The following is a 16,647-nucleotide window of genomic DNA, read 5'->3' as shown; positions in this document are numbered from 1 at the left end:
TTATTCGTAGAGATATAGCAAGAAGGGGGGAGCAAACATAGTAATCGATGCAGCGAATTCATTATCCTGCGGTGTTCTGAAACCGTAATGTTAAAGGAATGGGGATCTTTGCACCAATTGCATTTCAGAATCTTCTCGGTATTGCAGTTCAGAAGTTTCTGAAAATTTCGAAGATATAAAAACTGAACTTTGTTTTAAGATATTAGCTACGAGTTATGTTTCTAAAATATCTTGAAAAGCTGAATTCGAATATTTATAATAAGTTTTTTTTACAAATCTGTTTGACCAATTATTAGATAGTGTGAGGTCATCAAATAACAGTTGGGACTAGTGTTTCGAAGTTTGTGACGATCTATTAATAATATGTAGCTTTCTTTTAATAAAAAGAAGAAGAAAATTTCATTCCAATACAAACCTTATTTCATTTACATTAATAGTTTGTAGTTATTTATTAATAGTATGAGCTTATCCATTAATATCGAAGACTCCGTCGAAATATGAAACGATGATTTTTCGGCAAAAAGTGTGCTGTTTTTATTACTGCTTGGAGTTACTGTTACTTGGAGCAACTGTTACTCATGATTGTTAGGGGAAGCCTATCTAAACTCAACGCTGTCTATGCTTATTTTGAAAACGGCTCAAAACGTCAATCTAAATAAAAGCCATAGTTCTGTAGAAATAAAAAGCGTTTGTGATTTAATTTTTTAATATTTAAAAACCTACTCCAATGCTGCATTACTCGATCTCATAAAAATTTGCAAAAATTGAGAATAAGGCAGTAATTTTGATTATTTTCATCCAAGTGGAAAAATATGTGATTTAAAAAAGTTAATAACTTTTAAAATATTTAAGTTATTTGTCTGTTTTTAAGTCCAGATAATTCTTCCCGGCAAGATTATATGGCTTAAAATCATTGCATTGCTTCAAATGCAAGGCACTTAAACTATGGCTTTTTCTTTATTTTCTTCAGTGACAGATCTTCGAAAACAGCATTAATAGCATGATTTTATACATTAATAATATGGAATTAGGATTATGCATTTGTACACTAAGAGGAAAAATATGATAAAAACTACCAGAATAAGGAAAATTTTACCATGCTTCTTACTCTATGGAAGCACCAAAAATTGCGGTAATTTTTACCGAAACACTACGATAATAATTTCGGTAAAATTAACAATAAAATATGGCTTTATATTAAGAGATAAAATTTTGTTTATGAGGTATAATTTGTCATGATACCTTAGAACACGGCATAAAAACCACTTATTTGGTTAAATTTACTTTTCAATTGTATATTTTTTATTAAATATTTCATAATGAGAACTATAATTTTGAAAATCAGAATTTCCGGTAAGCCTTTACTATATGTATCGAAAAATTTCCAAATGAATGATTTGGATTTTATAATTTAAAATGCATTTTTTTTTCTCTGTTAACTAGACATGTTATTACCATGCAGCCCGGTAATTTTAGCGGAATTTATTTCTCCGTGTAAAGTATCTATACATAGTATTTGAGCAAACACAAATTATGGGTCGTTTAAAAATATTATTTAGCTATTAATATGAATTTTTTGGAGTAACAAGGTAGTAACATTTTCAAAATTACGAGAAAATAAAGTTTAAATATTTTAATGTGTATGCATTGAGATGTTTTAAATTACACGTAACTTTTAAAAATCAAATAGATATTCAAGTTCGAATAAAGGATGCGAATACGCCAAGTATTATACTACTTTCTGAGAAAAGAATTTAATTACTAGTCTTATTTTTTCTTAAATTTCGAAAGTTAAACTTTTAAATTAAAGTTGTCTTACTTTTTACTTTTCTTATTCTCATCTTAAAAAAAATATATATGATTAGAAAGCTGAAAATTTCTAAAAAACTAAAACCCTAAAGTAAATAATTTCTATTATTTTTAATGCAGTTTACAATATAATTGAGTGATGCTAAAATAAATACTTTCAATATTTTAATGACACAATATAAGGGTTTTTTTAATTTCATTCTTTTCTCGTTGAATATTTTGTCAATAAAATGCTTTTTATTCCTTCAAAATAATTCAGTGTTTTCTTCATTTCAAGTATAGCTTAGTTTTTAATAATTAGCTTACACATAAAGAGATAAATATATATTTTGTAACAGAAATGGTAGAAAATATTGCTGATCAGTTACCTTAATAGTTGCACTTTGCAATATTTTTAATTTAATTTAACTTCATAATACCTTGTAATCTTTGAAACATATAAATAGCGAACTATTTTTCTTATTCCGAATTTTTTTTTTTAAATTATGAATGCATTTTAAATTTTAAGAACGTAACCTACCTCTGTTTTGTGTAATGAATCATAGAATTATTTACTATTTTTATTTATTTATTTAGTTTCTACCACAATTAAGTTTTAAAATCATAGTTACCATCAATTTTTTATTTTTAAAGAAGCTAAAATGTTTTTGATTATTATTCTGTTATACCAATAGAAATAATCTTTTAAGGAATATTTTTGCAAGAAGTGTTCCATCTATTCATACTATGCCTACATCTTTATAACATTATCATTTATATATAGAACTTATATAAGTCAGCTTCCAAAATAAAAACTATAATTTGTTTGTCTTTTTTGTTGTTTTCTTTTTTAAGAAAGCAAGCATTTCCCCCCCTGAAATACGGTTTTGTTTTGAATTCACTTCGATACAAAATTAAAACCTATTTTCTTGTAAAATACAAAGTATGGGAAACGAACGTAGTAAATGCTTCTTTAATATCCTTTACATATTTACCATCATTTCGAAAATTACTTTTTCTCCTCACGTACAAAATATTCCACTCGGCCGCGTTTGAAAAGAATATATGTTACAAACATATTTAGCCATAAAAAGCGATCGTTATCAAATAGGTGAATAAGACCGAAGGCAGGTGACAGATTCAATTACAGATAGGAAACAAAAAAGAAATTTAAATTCAGTCGTCGCTTCGTCAATTACTTTGATATGAATGCCACAGAGCGATAATATAAAGAAAAGTTAATGTTGTCAAGTTGTAAAATTACCTTTGAAAGTAGAATCGGAGAGCACTATTGAAAAAATGAATTAGAGGTATACTTAAAAAGCTATATATTTGATAACAGACAGAGTTACAAAAGACGCTAACTAATAAGTCAAATAATGGAGTATATGTAAAGATTGTGTGATTATTGTGATGTTTTGATGTTATTTTTCGATAAAAATTTTAATTATGAAGTAAAAAATCTGCTGAAAGTATTTAATTTTTGCATAATTCTTACATAATGATATCATATTTTCAATGGTTAGTTTAGCTTTATAATTAAACTGTATGCACAGTTTGAAAAGGGAATTAAAGATAAATTTAAAAGGCTATATAATTGTAATTTAATAATTTTAAAAACTGTTTACTAAAATACAAATACAAATAGGACAAATTTATGACTCCATATACAAGTTTATAAAAAAAAATGAAATGCTACCGAATTTAGAAGTTACTATTGTTATTCTTCTTAATATTATTTTTTTCTTCTAAAAGTATTCTTGTTTGTCAGAGTATAAGTAAGGATTGTGTTGCTATTAAGATGTTTTGATGCGATTTTTACACTGAGAAATAGCATATGGTCAAAACTACCAGATGTAAAGTATGGTCAAAACTAAAGTTGTTTTGACGCTATTTTTAAACTGACAAATGAAGTATGGTCAGAACTCAGAATATGGTAAAATGTACCGAATTTCTGACCCTATCACAGCATCAAAAAGCTCGGTAATTTTTACTGAAATATTTTGGTAAAATTAACAATAATATAGAGTTTTTATTATTATGTTGTTTGGAAATAAATGTGATAAAATTTGGTAATTCACACCAAAAGTCGATTATTCTAACAGTACTAGTATGAGTTTAAGTGGCGAAAAAATATTCAGTATGATAACCTCTATTTTACTTAGTAAACACTTGTTAATTTTTTTTCATCAGTAAATAGATTTTTTTCCCTATGGAATCTATAAGCTGACATCTACCGTCATTTAAAACTGTAAAAAATTTGCATTTGAAAATGTACAAATGAATGGAAAAGGCTATATTAAATTACTACCCATCAAATCTGTACCAACATCCTAAAATAGAAGCGTAGAGGTAAGAATTCGAATCATAACGTATCCCTGGATGCACTTATTTATTTCTATCAATTTACTTATTGTTCCTCACACATCTTCAGGATATTGTGTGCTCTTTACAAACCTAGACCTTCCCCTGTCAATTTGAAATACAGATAGCACAAGATAAAGAAAAACACTACAAACATACATCCTGGGACTGGAATTCACACCCGCTACCTCCACATTACACCAGATGCATCTTTGTATTGTCCTTCTCTAATTTGAGCAATCTGTTCTTCAACTTGGTGTTTTGTACGAGGAACACAAACCTGCATATGTATGGGAAACAGTAAATAAATTAAAAATTCTTTAAATGGTAATGTTTTTTGTTTTTTTTCAGAACTATTTTTTGCAGCAGTCTCATCTTTCTGCCAAACGTTATTTAAAAGTGAGGTAGAGGGTTCCAATTGAAGCTATTATTCAAGTCCCTTTATCCCATGTTAAAAACGGGAAATTGTATTAGAATAAGAAATAATTAACGTTTCTTAACCAATAATAACTCTCTACCATTTAAATAAACCGCCATTTTAAATAAACCATAATATTATAAACAGTTTATTACCATTCTATCTGGTAAAAGGCATAGACGTCAAAAGTTTAAAATTACCGAATAAATGTTAAAATAAGTGACAGAAAGTTTTGATTATTTTTATCATGATACTTTAAGGTATGACAAAAAACTATTTATTTGGGTAAATTTACTCTTCAGTTTTGTATTTGTTACTAAATGAATGGAAATAAGAACTTTGATTTTGAAAAACAGAACTTCCGAGAATGGTTATCATAGTAAACGGTAAAATTACCAAATAAATTATTTAAATACCTTATATTTTGAATTAATGAGCAGAATTGTGATTTCTCTTAGCAGATATATCATTTTGATGCAAGTATAGTAATTTTATCAGAATTCTTTTCCCTGTGTCGATAAAGTTTTATTTCTAACCTACAAGAAAGTAAAAAAAAAAATCCATTTTTTCTATTAATTTTCATATCTAATTTTATTTGTTGAATGATAATTATTCCAGTTGCAAATTTATCTATAGATTTAAAATAAATTCACCTACTCTCAGAAAATTGCATTAGAAGTTCACTTAAGTTTTATATTTGGTAACAAAAAAAGTCACAAACATATAAATGAGATGCTAACTTAGAGTTCAAATATTTTGTTTCATTATAAGAGTAATGATTTGGGGGTTATAGAGATGTTTTGATTCTATTTGTTCCTAAAACTTATATATTTATAAAAGTGGAATTTATCTTTAACATTAAAAAGAACACGCACAATTAAAATTTCTATTCGAGGTGAGTGATTTAAAAATCTATATATAAACAAGATAAGTTACAAATTTATTTATAAAAAAGATGCTAATTAAGAAGTTAAATGTTTTTTCAAGGAATACGTAAATATTTTTTTTTTTTTTGAAAAGATTTATTTATTTTGATTAAACTTTCTTATTCTGAAATATAAGAACTATAAAAAAACTAAAAATATCTTTTGTCTTTATGCGAATCTGTTACGTAAATAATGTTATTGTTACGTAAATAATGTTATTAATCTGTTTTGTTATTCATTTTTTCTCATTTTCTTGATTAAATAAATATATCCATTCTACTAATGATTAAATTTATCTTTAAAAGCAAGAACTGAGAACTGCAAAAAAAGTGAAATTTTTTTTTACCTAACATAAAAATCTATATCCGATTTAAAAAAAAAAAAAAAAAAAAACAGAAAATAAATGTATACAAATAAAAAAGATATTAAGCAAAGATTATAAAATAATTGTGATATTTTTTCATTGATAGAAATTTTAATTTTGCTGCTTTGTGTCTGCAAATTTTGTGCAGTCTTTTTAAAAATTGCAACGTTGAAAATTCTCAATTAAAAAATAGTTAAATTCATGCTTACTGTTCTTCACCTATAAAAATGATAAATTATGTAACTTTTGCTTTATTGGTAAACATTTCTTTATAGAATGCCCCTATGTAAGAAAAAATAATAAATTCGTTTGAGAATAAAATCTTACACAATCTCAAGGCAGAACGATTACATTATTACAGCATAAGTTATTTCAAATGTTACTTTCTTAACATCACGTCGACAGCATTCGTAACACTTCCTCATAAATTCAAATTAAAAACAAAACCTTTGCAAAGAAAAATCTCTTCATGCAAATAAATCATTTAATTATGTTCCTCATCTCTCTCAAGTATACAGTTCAAGAGAACGTAAATTAATCACTGATCGTTTAAAGAATATAATGTAGTTATTAAAAGCCTCGCTACACTGTTGATCTGTCAAATATATTTGAATTCAATGTCCTTGGTCTTTTGTCTTCTTGTAGCAACATATAATGAAAGAATTGTAGCAAAAACCCACGCGCAATTCTAAAAAAAGGACGCTGAACATTCCATCTTAGATGGCGCCCCACGTCGAAGAACAAAAAGAGAACATAAATTTCAGCTAAATGTTAATTAATGATACTTCCTGATGCGAGTATTTTCTTTCAATTAGAAGACCGACCGTTGTTTGTCTTTTGTCTTGTCTTCAATTAAATCTTCATTAGTGAGTTTTAATTTAATGATATCAATCTTCAATCCACGTGGAAGTCGTCCCTATTTAGAAGAAAGAAAAAAATTGTTATTTATTATAGAGGTATTTTCTCAAGTTTAATTTTAGGGTGCAATCTGAAGAGTTAATAAAACCTTTATTTTTAATTTCGGATAATCTAGTAGGGTAGAAAAATAACTACAATACCATTTTTTGTTGAATATTGACTAATGGAAAAAAAGTTGCAATACTTTTAAAATTTTTGAATCTGAGTTTTGAACCATTTATTTATTTATATCTTATTATTTTTATTTTTACAAATTTTGAAATTTTTATTTCTTATTACAAAAATAATTACACGAAAACTTACATAGACTTATTTACTGAGAAAAAAAAGTATGACCAAAACTAACAGAATATGGTAATATTTGGTCTGACGCTATGGGAACACCAAAAAGTTCAGTAATTTTTAACGAAGCGCTATGGTAATGATTTTGGTATTGTATTTGAATTTTGTTATTTTGGATTTGGTAACAGTAAAATATGGTTTTATAATGTGTGATAAAATTTGTTAAATGTGGTAAAATTTAGAAATTTTATTATGATACTTTATATATGGCATAAAATCCATTTATTCGGTAAAATTTATTGTTCAGTTTTTTTTAAAATTATTTCTAACTGTGCGGTAATAAGAATTATAATTAGTAAAATCGGAATTCCAGTCACCCGTTGACATATGAATGGTAAAATTACCAAATGAATGATTTAAATGCTCGAATTTTGTTTTCCATTATCAAAATTTGTTTCTTTTTTTTAAATATTTTTTTTTACCAGAAACGTTATTGTTATAAAGTACGGTAATGTTACGGGAATTTTTTGTCTCCGTGTACAATACTTCTTGATATCAGTAAATCTTAGAAGATCGATTGTCGTTACATCGATTAGAAGACGTTTGTCTTCACTCAAATCTTCCTTTAAGAGTTTTAATTTAATAATATCGATCTTCAATCACATGGAAGACAGAAAAAGATAAGACATTGTTATTAATAATATAAGTGTTTTATAAAGTTTATTTTTAGAATGCCTTTAAATAATGTTAAATAAAGCAGTTATTTTTATAAATTTTCATTTCGCGGAGCAACAAAATGACCTGAGTGCCATTTTTGTAGGATATATAACCAGTTTCTTTTGGATATGCTTTCCAGATTTTTTTCGCATATTAAAGTTGGATATTTTTCACACTATTTAATTGAGAGTTTTGGAGTTATCACTTCTATTATGAAAAAAAAATAGACATATCCTCAATAAAAATACATAATTTTTTTTTTTTGCACTGTTGTTTTTCGGATTACATGAGAAAATCAAGTTAATAACAGCAGAGATATGTCACATAGTTAACAAAACGTAGAATCAAATCTGTTAATTAAGGTCAGAGCAGCCTTTTTTTAATTAAAATTTCTGTTCTTAATATGAAAGAATATTTTCTTTCAATTGGAAGAATGGCTGTTGTTGTTTTGTGTTGAATTTTAATTAAATGGTTTCAGACGTCAATGTTTCGAAGAAAGAAAAAACCTTTTCTTATTTTTAAAATTATTTTGCTTAGCTGAATTAAAATAGTCTATTTTTATTTTCAGATAATTAAGTGGAATCAAAAAATAACCACTGCGTCCCTTTCACTAAAATATTTAAAATTAGAAGGAATGAATAACTGTTTTTTTGGAATAAAGGAATAGCTTTGCTGAATATGATTAGAATAAAGGATAGAATTAAGAATAAATATTTAATATTAAAAAATTTTTGCTGTTAAAGATAAATTAATAATTTTGTTGAATACGTTTCGAACTAATGAATACCCACTTGAAGTTTTTTGAATAATAAATTTATTTAATAAAAATTAACAAAAAGGAATATTTTGTTAAACATTTTTATTAAAAAATACGATGATTTTAGAAGTTTTGAAATTACCGCCTTCCCCACGAAAAAAAATTAAATAAATAAAAAGATAAAAAATCACATCTGCGCAGCCGATGCTGTATGTGTTTTAAAAAACTCAATAAAATACATTCTACGAAAGGAAATAAAAATAATCAATTTGTTTGCAGAAATCATGTTTAAAAAATTCTAAAATTGATCATAAAGTTTATTTTTATTGTCACGTTGTACCGATTATACGATTATTAAAAAAAAAATAATAATAACTTTTCAAGGTCACAAACGGTGAAAATAATAATAATGCATTACAACAAACCTAATATCTCGTGCAATAAATAAAATTACATTATTTGAATTTTCCTTTTTAATCCCAATGTGTTATAACCATTATTTAATATTTTAAATGTTTTGTTTCAACAATAATGAATTGCCTGTTTTTGTATTGATAAAAGTCTTATATGAGTATACATATTATTAAATGGCTTTAATTGCTAATATTTTTGTTATTATATGTAGAAAAATGAATATGAATAGATAGAAAATAGAAATAAAAATAGATTAAAAAATTAAATATTCTTAAATATGCTTTTAATATCACTAAAAATGTGGGTTTTTTGCAATGGAGTCACTGAAAGACCTTATATGATGCTGCTTGTTTCAAAGCTTATGCAGCTTTACTCCAAGAGTTAAACATGAAACCCATAATAATAAGACCCGATCATAGAAATTAATCGTAAGATCCGATCCGAACATAAGTCCCATAAATTTACAAAAATTACTAAACTTACTAAATTTTAAATCTTACTTTCACAACAAATATCATTAAAATGAATTAAATAAATTAGTGGTTCTTAACCTGAATCTGTTGCATTTGCTAATTGATCTGCGATATTTTGAAAATACATTCTCAAGATTATATTACAAAAAGAAATTGATTTATCTGAATGATAGTAATTGTTAATAGAGAACTTAATACCAAGAATAAATAATTACTCATGAAATAAAAGGAAAATCAATATTGTAGTCATTAGTGAGAAAAAAACAAAACAAAAAAAAATTTGGCCAAAAAAAAGTAAATAAATAAATTGCATAATGAGTTTAAAAAAAGTATCAATTTCTCTGTACCTTCTGTATGTATTCTCTAGAAAACATCGCAGCTGAATATCTCTCTGTAATATAAAAAAAAATAATAACCCATTTAAATAACTTAAAGTATTAAACAAGTAATTTAAGACTTTTTTTCATTATTGTCAAAATATTGAGAATTAATTCAATCATATTAACTATAAGAAATGCATGCATCAAAATTAGCTTTCAATTTTGGAACGCCTAAGAAATTTATTTTACGACACAAAAAAAATTATTCCGATATAATTTATTTCCTTTAAAAATATTTAATAGGAAAAAAAATTAAAAATTTAAAAAAAAAGGTTGTTGGAGATGATTCTACTCGCATAAATTACACATTAGTAGACAGTCATACACATTTGGAATGCACCTCTGCATATTTTACATATTTTCAATATACGTTGTACGCAGTATTTTTAAGAGAATCGTATGCATTCTTTAGTCTAATTTAAACTTTTTTATGAATATTTCAAACAGAGAAATCTCTTCAGTTAGAATATACACAATTCGAATCGACATTATATTCCCCAGGATTTTTTATTCATGCCAATCTTGCAAATTTTTCCAACAATATTTCGAATTCTGATCCGTATGGCTATGTTGAGAGTAAGGTTTGTGTAAATATAATGAAAATGTTCCAAGAAGTCAACGTGATCACGAAAAACAAATAATCTTGAAGCACTATTTAAGGTCTTAAAAGATTTGTTGAAACAAACGTTTAACTTTTCCTATTTTGTGTTTTTGTTGATGTCAAATAACTAGTCACGTAAAATTAAGCGAAAATGAGCAAAAGATTATCTCACAATTATTTTGCATGGTTCAAAATTATGTGTGCACTAAGAGAGTAAAAGAAAAAAGAAGAAAAAAACAAGACACTGAGTAATTCTTTTCTGATAGATTTTCACAGAAGTGCACAGTTTGAATTATCAATCCTAAAAATTCTAATTATTTATTAAGTAATAAAATTAGACCCAAAAACGTAGGTTTGCAGAATAAACGTGCTTTTTTTTTCGACAGATTTGGATTTTTGATTCTCAAAATAAGAAGAGTTGCCACAATATGGCTCCAATAACTTAGCAGGAGAGCGGACGAAAGTTTGAACCCCTTAATGTTCATTTTACTTTTTTGTGTATTTCGCCATATTTTGGAAAGTTTTCAAGCAGATCGAAAACTTTTTGCATGCATTTTTTCGAAGATAATTCAATTCAAAAAATAATTTATAATGAATATTACTTTTTTTCATAACGGTCAAAGAAAAAGTTGAATTGTTCGAATTGTTTTGAGTGAACATATTTTTATATCGTTTTTAACTATTTAAATGACAAAACCTAAAATTTAAATGAAATTTGTCAGAAAAATAAAGTACGTTAAAGAAGAGAAAAAAAAATTTTTGATCCTAGTTTTGTAATGTAGCACTAAATAATTATAATTAGTACTAAAATTAATGGTAAATACTAAATAATTAGTATATATGTAGACTATCCTTTAAGCAATTAAGAATGGCACTTAGTGCGCAAATATCCGATCATTAAGACAAAATAATTCATTTTGATATTATTTTACACACGCTGGAAATTATGCAGAATGTTTATTTATTTGTTAATGCCATCCAATTTGCGCATTCTCATAAAATCAAGCGCCTTTTGTGATAAATTACTTATTATGAGTATTATAAGTGAAATCTTGTACTCAGTTATGTGTTATAATATGTAGCGTATCTACCACTACGAAATTACAACTACAATTCACTATTATATTAGACATGTTAAATCGACTCTATGTCGGGGTACCTTTTCATAGATGAAGGTTGACATAGTCGATAACTACTAGGCCCACAAATATTTTTTGTAATTTTTTTTAAAACCAAATCCTATTTCAATTGTTTCAAATTTTGAATAATTCAAATCTTTTTACTTTCTCCTTTGAAAATGAATTATTCTTTGTTATTTTATGTATTTTTAATATGCAAGTCGTTTAGTAAGTGACATCGTGGAACAACCACTATAATTCATAAATATTTTATGACTAGGTGCATTTTTTTCTTCTCTTTGTGTTTTTTGGTGTTTTTAAGGTGATAACAAGAAATGCACCGAATTTTTCTCGAAACACCATCTAAATTATTTTGCTTATCACTGTTTATCCAATGGAATACCCCACTGGTGATAAATAAACGGGAAATATCTCTAAAACTGACAAAAGACTGCTCCTCCCTCCCTAATAGGTACCAAAAAAAAAAAGGTGCTCATCTTTTTTTCCCTTCCTCCTTCAATTTCAGCATCATGTTTCCTTACCTTATCTATTTCTCCCTGATTCCCTACTGAAACAGGGAATACAGAAGAATTTCTTTCAACTTCAAGAGATAGGGAATTCTGTTTTGTCGGGGGGTGGGCAGCTCTAGATTAGAAGGGGGGGGATAGTGAGTGTGTTGGGGAAGTCAGAAAAGAACGATATTCCTCTACATTGCTATTACAAGAGAGACCGAAAAACGATTTTGACCTGGATGCTCAGTCGAGATGTCGCGCATTTTCGAATGAAAAAGAAGGAAAGAAAGAAAGTACTGGAAAGAGTCCACGAGAAAGAATGCATTTCGGCGATCGATAGAAAAGAATTTGGATTGTACAGATATAGAATGTAGTTTTACTAAATCACACTGAAATTATCTTTTTTGAGACGCATTATCACTTATAGGTTTTTGTGTATAACCAATCATAAATCTGATAAATTGATTTTACAATTTTTAACAATTTCGATTTAAAAAGCCAGTTTAGTTTTGTTTAAAATTTTCAGACATTTTTTAAGTTACACTGAACTAACAATACATAATAAAGATACTGAGTAATAAAGAACGAGTAAATAAGTAAAGTAAGTAATAAAGTTATTGAGTGCCATACAATGCAATTGTTAATGAGATTTCAATTCATACTGTAAAAATCGGGCGATTATTAAGCAACAATAATATTAAAGTTACTGAGTATTCTACGAAAAGTAATTACTTAGAAGATTTTAAGCAGCATTTCATCAATGTACCAATGATACAATTAATAATAATTTACAATAATTAAAAGTTATTAGACAAACAACGAAAAATAGTTAAAGAGATTTTTCACACTCACTTATTATCCTAAAGGTAATCGTATGACGTATGCCTGTGTTGAAGTAATTGAGCAGGCTTAATGTAATGATTCTGTGCTACTGATATGCGTATTTAGTTCAATGCGTATACACGAAAACTTGCGGGCAGAGATTTTCCAAACCATCATTGTTTTAGGACTTGCTCTCTTGTTTTTTTCAAAGAGTGGGTGTGATTCTTGTCTTCGCTGCTGCAAAGAATGGTAAAGGGTAGAATTTTTTTTCTTAGAAGAGAAACATTTTGCTTTGTCTTTTTCTTCAAAACGTTTCTTCAAAACGAAAGTGAAAAAAAAAAACTTGATTTTTCATTTATTATTGTTAGTTGCATGTTCTAAATCGATACTTTTTCCCCCTTTCAATTATTTTTATTATTTTTTTTTCATATTTGATGGCACAATAATAATATCAAAGTTCCTTTAAATAACTATATTAAAACCTAGAATTTTTTGTAGAGCACAACTATAAAGTTTATTCAGGAATTTAAAATATATAGAACTGATTAATTAATTAAGTTCTGAAAATTAAAATGTTCCTGAAAAATAGGTTACTAATTAATGAAGCATAATCGATATTAACAATTTTCTACTTCGATTAAAAAGCTGAACTATAAATACAAGGAAATGTTTAGCTCTTATCAGTTTTGTCATATAATATCTTTGTTATAGTATTCTATGCATTCATATTGGTTTAAAATTGAAAAAAGTCAAGAACTAATTAATATTTTACTAAAAATTATGAAAGAGAAAATGAGCTCGTTCTTACATCTAAACCATAAGTTTAAAGAGATTATATTGAAAATTACAAAAATCATGGTTTTTTTAATTGCCAGATTTTTTTTATGGTGGAATATTCGATTTACATAAATATGCTGAGATCACCTTATAATTTTTTTAGTATCATAATAACGGAAAAGGTCACTTTGTCTTAAAGGAAAATTTTAAAAAATTAAATAACAGAGCAATTTTATAAGAGGAGTTTTTATTAAATTGTAAAATAGAAACGAAACGTTCGCTAAGAAATATTTAACTTTCATCAATACAGTATGAATATGATGAACTTATACAAATAAAATTACACATCAAATCAAGCTTTAAATGTTTCATTCAATTGAGTTTTGCATTTGCTTGTAATAGAACACTATATAGTTATTTTTTTGTTTATTAATTTCCAAGAATAAAATATTTTGGTTAGAGAGTTCATGTTCCATGAGTGATTCCTTGATTGCAACATGGAAAATCTAATTTTATGTGTGATTTAATGAGCTAAAGATATCGTAATAATTTTAAGAAATAGAGATTAACTAATAAGATATCGGTCATAGAAATTATCAGTTGATATTGTCGTATGCTCTCAAAACTCTTGTTGTTCGAAACATGTACTTTATTGTTAATAATATTTTTTTTTTTTCAAAACTTTTTTACAAAATTCGATTTAATGCTAGAAATTTTTAATTTAGAAGTATAATTATCAATTTTGAACAATTATTTTGAAAAGTATAAATCTAATTAAATTACTGGTTGATTAATTTAAATTAAAATATACATCTTAAATCATAGTGAAAATTATTTAGTCAAGTAAATTACTATTTGCAACATCGTGAGAGAAAGGATATAATTATATTAGACTCGATTTATGAAAAATTTATGCATTTGTTAAATCATTAAGTATTCTGAATTTTTGTGTACACCTAGTATTTTTTGCAAGCTTTTATAATAGTTTTTCAAATAGCTTGTCAATATCTTTGTCTCATTTGTCAAAAACTTACCTTATTATTCTTATTTAAAATTTATAAAAAAAATATTCTTATTTAGAAATGTTGTTACTTTAAAAAAAAAATTAAAGTACTTAGTGTAAAACAGGAATTTATTTAGGGGATAGTATTTTTATTTAGCCATCACTACGAATATCCAACCAAATCTATACATTTTTACAGCAATTATTTTTTATTTTAATTTTGTTGAAAAAGGATTAAGACCAAGGAAAAAGTACTAATACCTTCTTACACTTGAGAGGAATATATATATATATAACTAATCAAAAAGTGTAACAAAGTTTTTATTATCACATGTGTGTAACTTAATTTTTATAGTTTTAGAAAGATACAATCCGTAAATTACATTGTTTGAAAAGTTATCAATATACAATTGAGTACTATTCCAAAACAAATTATTGAAATCGCGAAAAGGAAGGGAAAGCATGTAGGTTGCTATTTTAAAATTCTTATCAAGGCTACTCCAGACGAGTCGTTTACCAGAAAAAGCGATAACAGCAAAAAGTGACAAAACTACAACCAAAAGGTAAACCGCCAAATAAGAAAGCGGATTTTGAAACGATGATTGATTGGAAAATCGAGTACGAATATTGCATATGAAATTACAAAAAGTACCATCTTAGAACCATAAATCTTTCTATTCTAAAGAATTAGCAGTTTTATTGCGCATAGCACACGTTCATGAACATAAACTCTGCATACTTTAAAACAGTCTCGGTTTTCTACAGAGCTTGCAAAAAACATAAGTATATGAGCGTACGGAATGTGACGTGAATCTCTCGATTGCCTCAAATTGCTCATCCTAGTGTTTCGTAAAATAAATATTCCAGTCATTAAGTAAAATATGTTTATGTGCATGTTAGTATAATAATATTATTATTCAGCATATAACAATATATTTCAGAATTTTGTTTTATGTTCTACCATAATATTGCTTTCTCTGCAAGAGTAATAGGGCTCCAAGTTAAACTTTAATATTTTCCAAATGGATCCATCTTTGACTTGATTGCGCAGTAATATGAATCAATTCTGATGAGAGGGGTGTAACGAATCAAGCTACATTAAGGAATATATATATATATATATATATATATATATATATATATATATATATATATATATATATATATATATATATATATATATATATATATATATACGACACACTTAAATTCTGTTCAAATATGACACAGTGATTACTTTTTGTTGGAGTCCAAAGTCATACAGTCAATAATTATTATTTGGATTAAACTTTTTACATAGTCTATTAACAAAGTATAAAAAGATTTTTAAGCCCTGCAAATGTATCGCGATAATTTTATTCTACAAATAAATTACAAATTATGTTATTACATTTGATGAGCTAGTCTCGAAAAACTCGTCTCGAATACTTTTTTTTTGCATAAAAAAAAGTATCGTGACTGAAACAACTTGAAATTACAGTAAATTTGGGTAACTTTTGTGTAAAAGCGAGAAATTTTAATTACTACTTAAACAATTCTTTGCATTAAAAAATAATTTTTTTTTCAAATCTAATTTATATTTTTTTAATTAGACTTGACCTATTGAGATTCAATTTAGACTTTTAGAAAATCAAAATAAGAATTTTGAGAATCTATATCACAAACTTACTGTATGAAGTTAAATTTAAAATTGAGAATCAATCTTATTTCCTATCAAATCAAATTAATACTTTTGCGAAATAATTTTGCATTTTAACAATTTAAATTAAATATTAGTCACATTAATCTTTTTACGAATTATTTTAAACTTTTAGTAAATCAAATATCTATTAAGAATCAGATTAATTTTCTAACAAATCAAATAAAACTAATTAAATTAAACCTTTTGAAAATGAATTTATCCATTTTAGCGAATTAAATATTAAACTTTTCATATTTAGAATTTAAGTTAAAACTTGATTAATTGAGTTTGCAAAGGGTTTAATTTGAAATTCTTTTAACTTCACCAAGCAG

General features: G+C 26.1%; 1 long non-coding RNA gene across 4 annotated transcripts in view; it reads right to left on the bottom strand.

The window, feature by feature from the left end:
• The window catches only part of LOC122269183 (uncharacterized), an 87,787-nt gene that overhangs the window by 6,182 nt on the left and 64,958 nt on the right, over positions 1 to 16,647 (bottom strand). For 2 of the 4 annotated variants that reach the window (XR_015429624.1, XR_015429623.1), the window contains 2 exons: positions 9,769 to 9,812; positions 6,685 to 6,776 (listed from right to left, as the gene is read on the bottom strand). This is a non-coding gene — a long non-coding RNA (uncharacterized LOC122269183). Of the gene's footprint in view, positions 1 to 6,330; positions 6,777 to 9,768; positions 9,813 to 16,647 lie in introns of those variants that run through there. The other 2 variants (XR_015429626.1, XR_015429625.1) reach the window with 1 other exon arrangement.

This window comes from Parasteatoda tepidariorum, chromosome 10 (genome assembly GCF_982258835.1).
Source record: "Parasteatoda tepidariorum strain Cologne lab strain chromosome 10, Ptep-v5.0, whole genome shotgun sequence".
NCBI lineage: Eukaryota > Metazoa > Arthropoda > Arachnida > Araneae > Theridiidae > Parasteatoda > Parasteatoda tepidariorum.
This window is presented reverse-complemented; position numbering and strand designations above follow the sequence as displayed.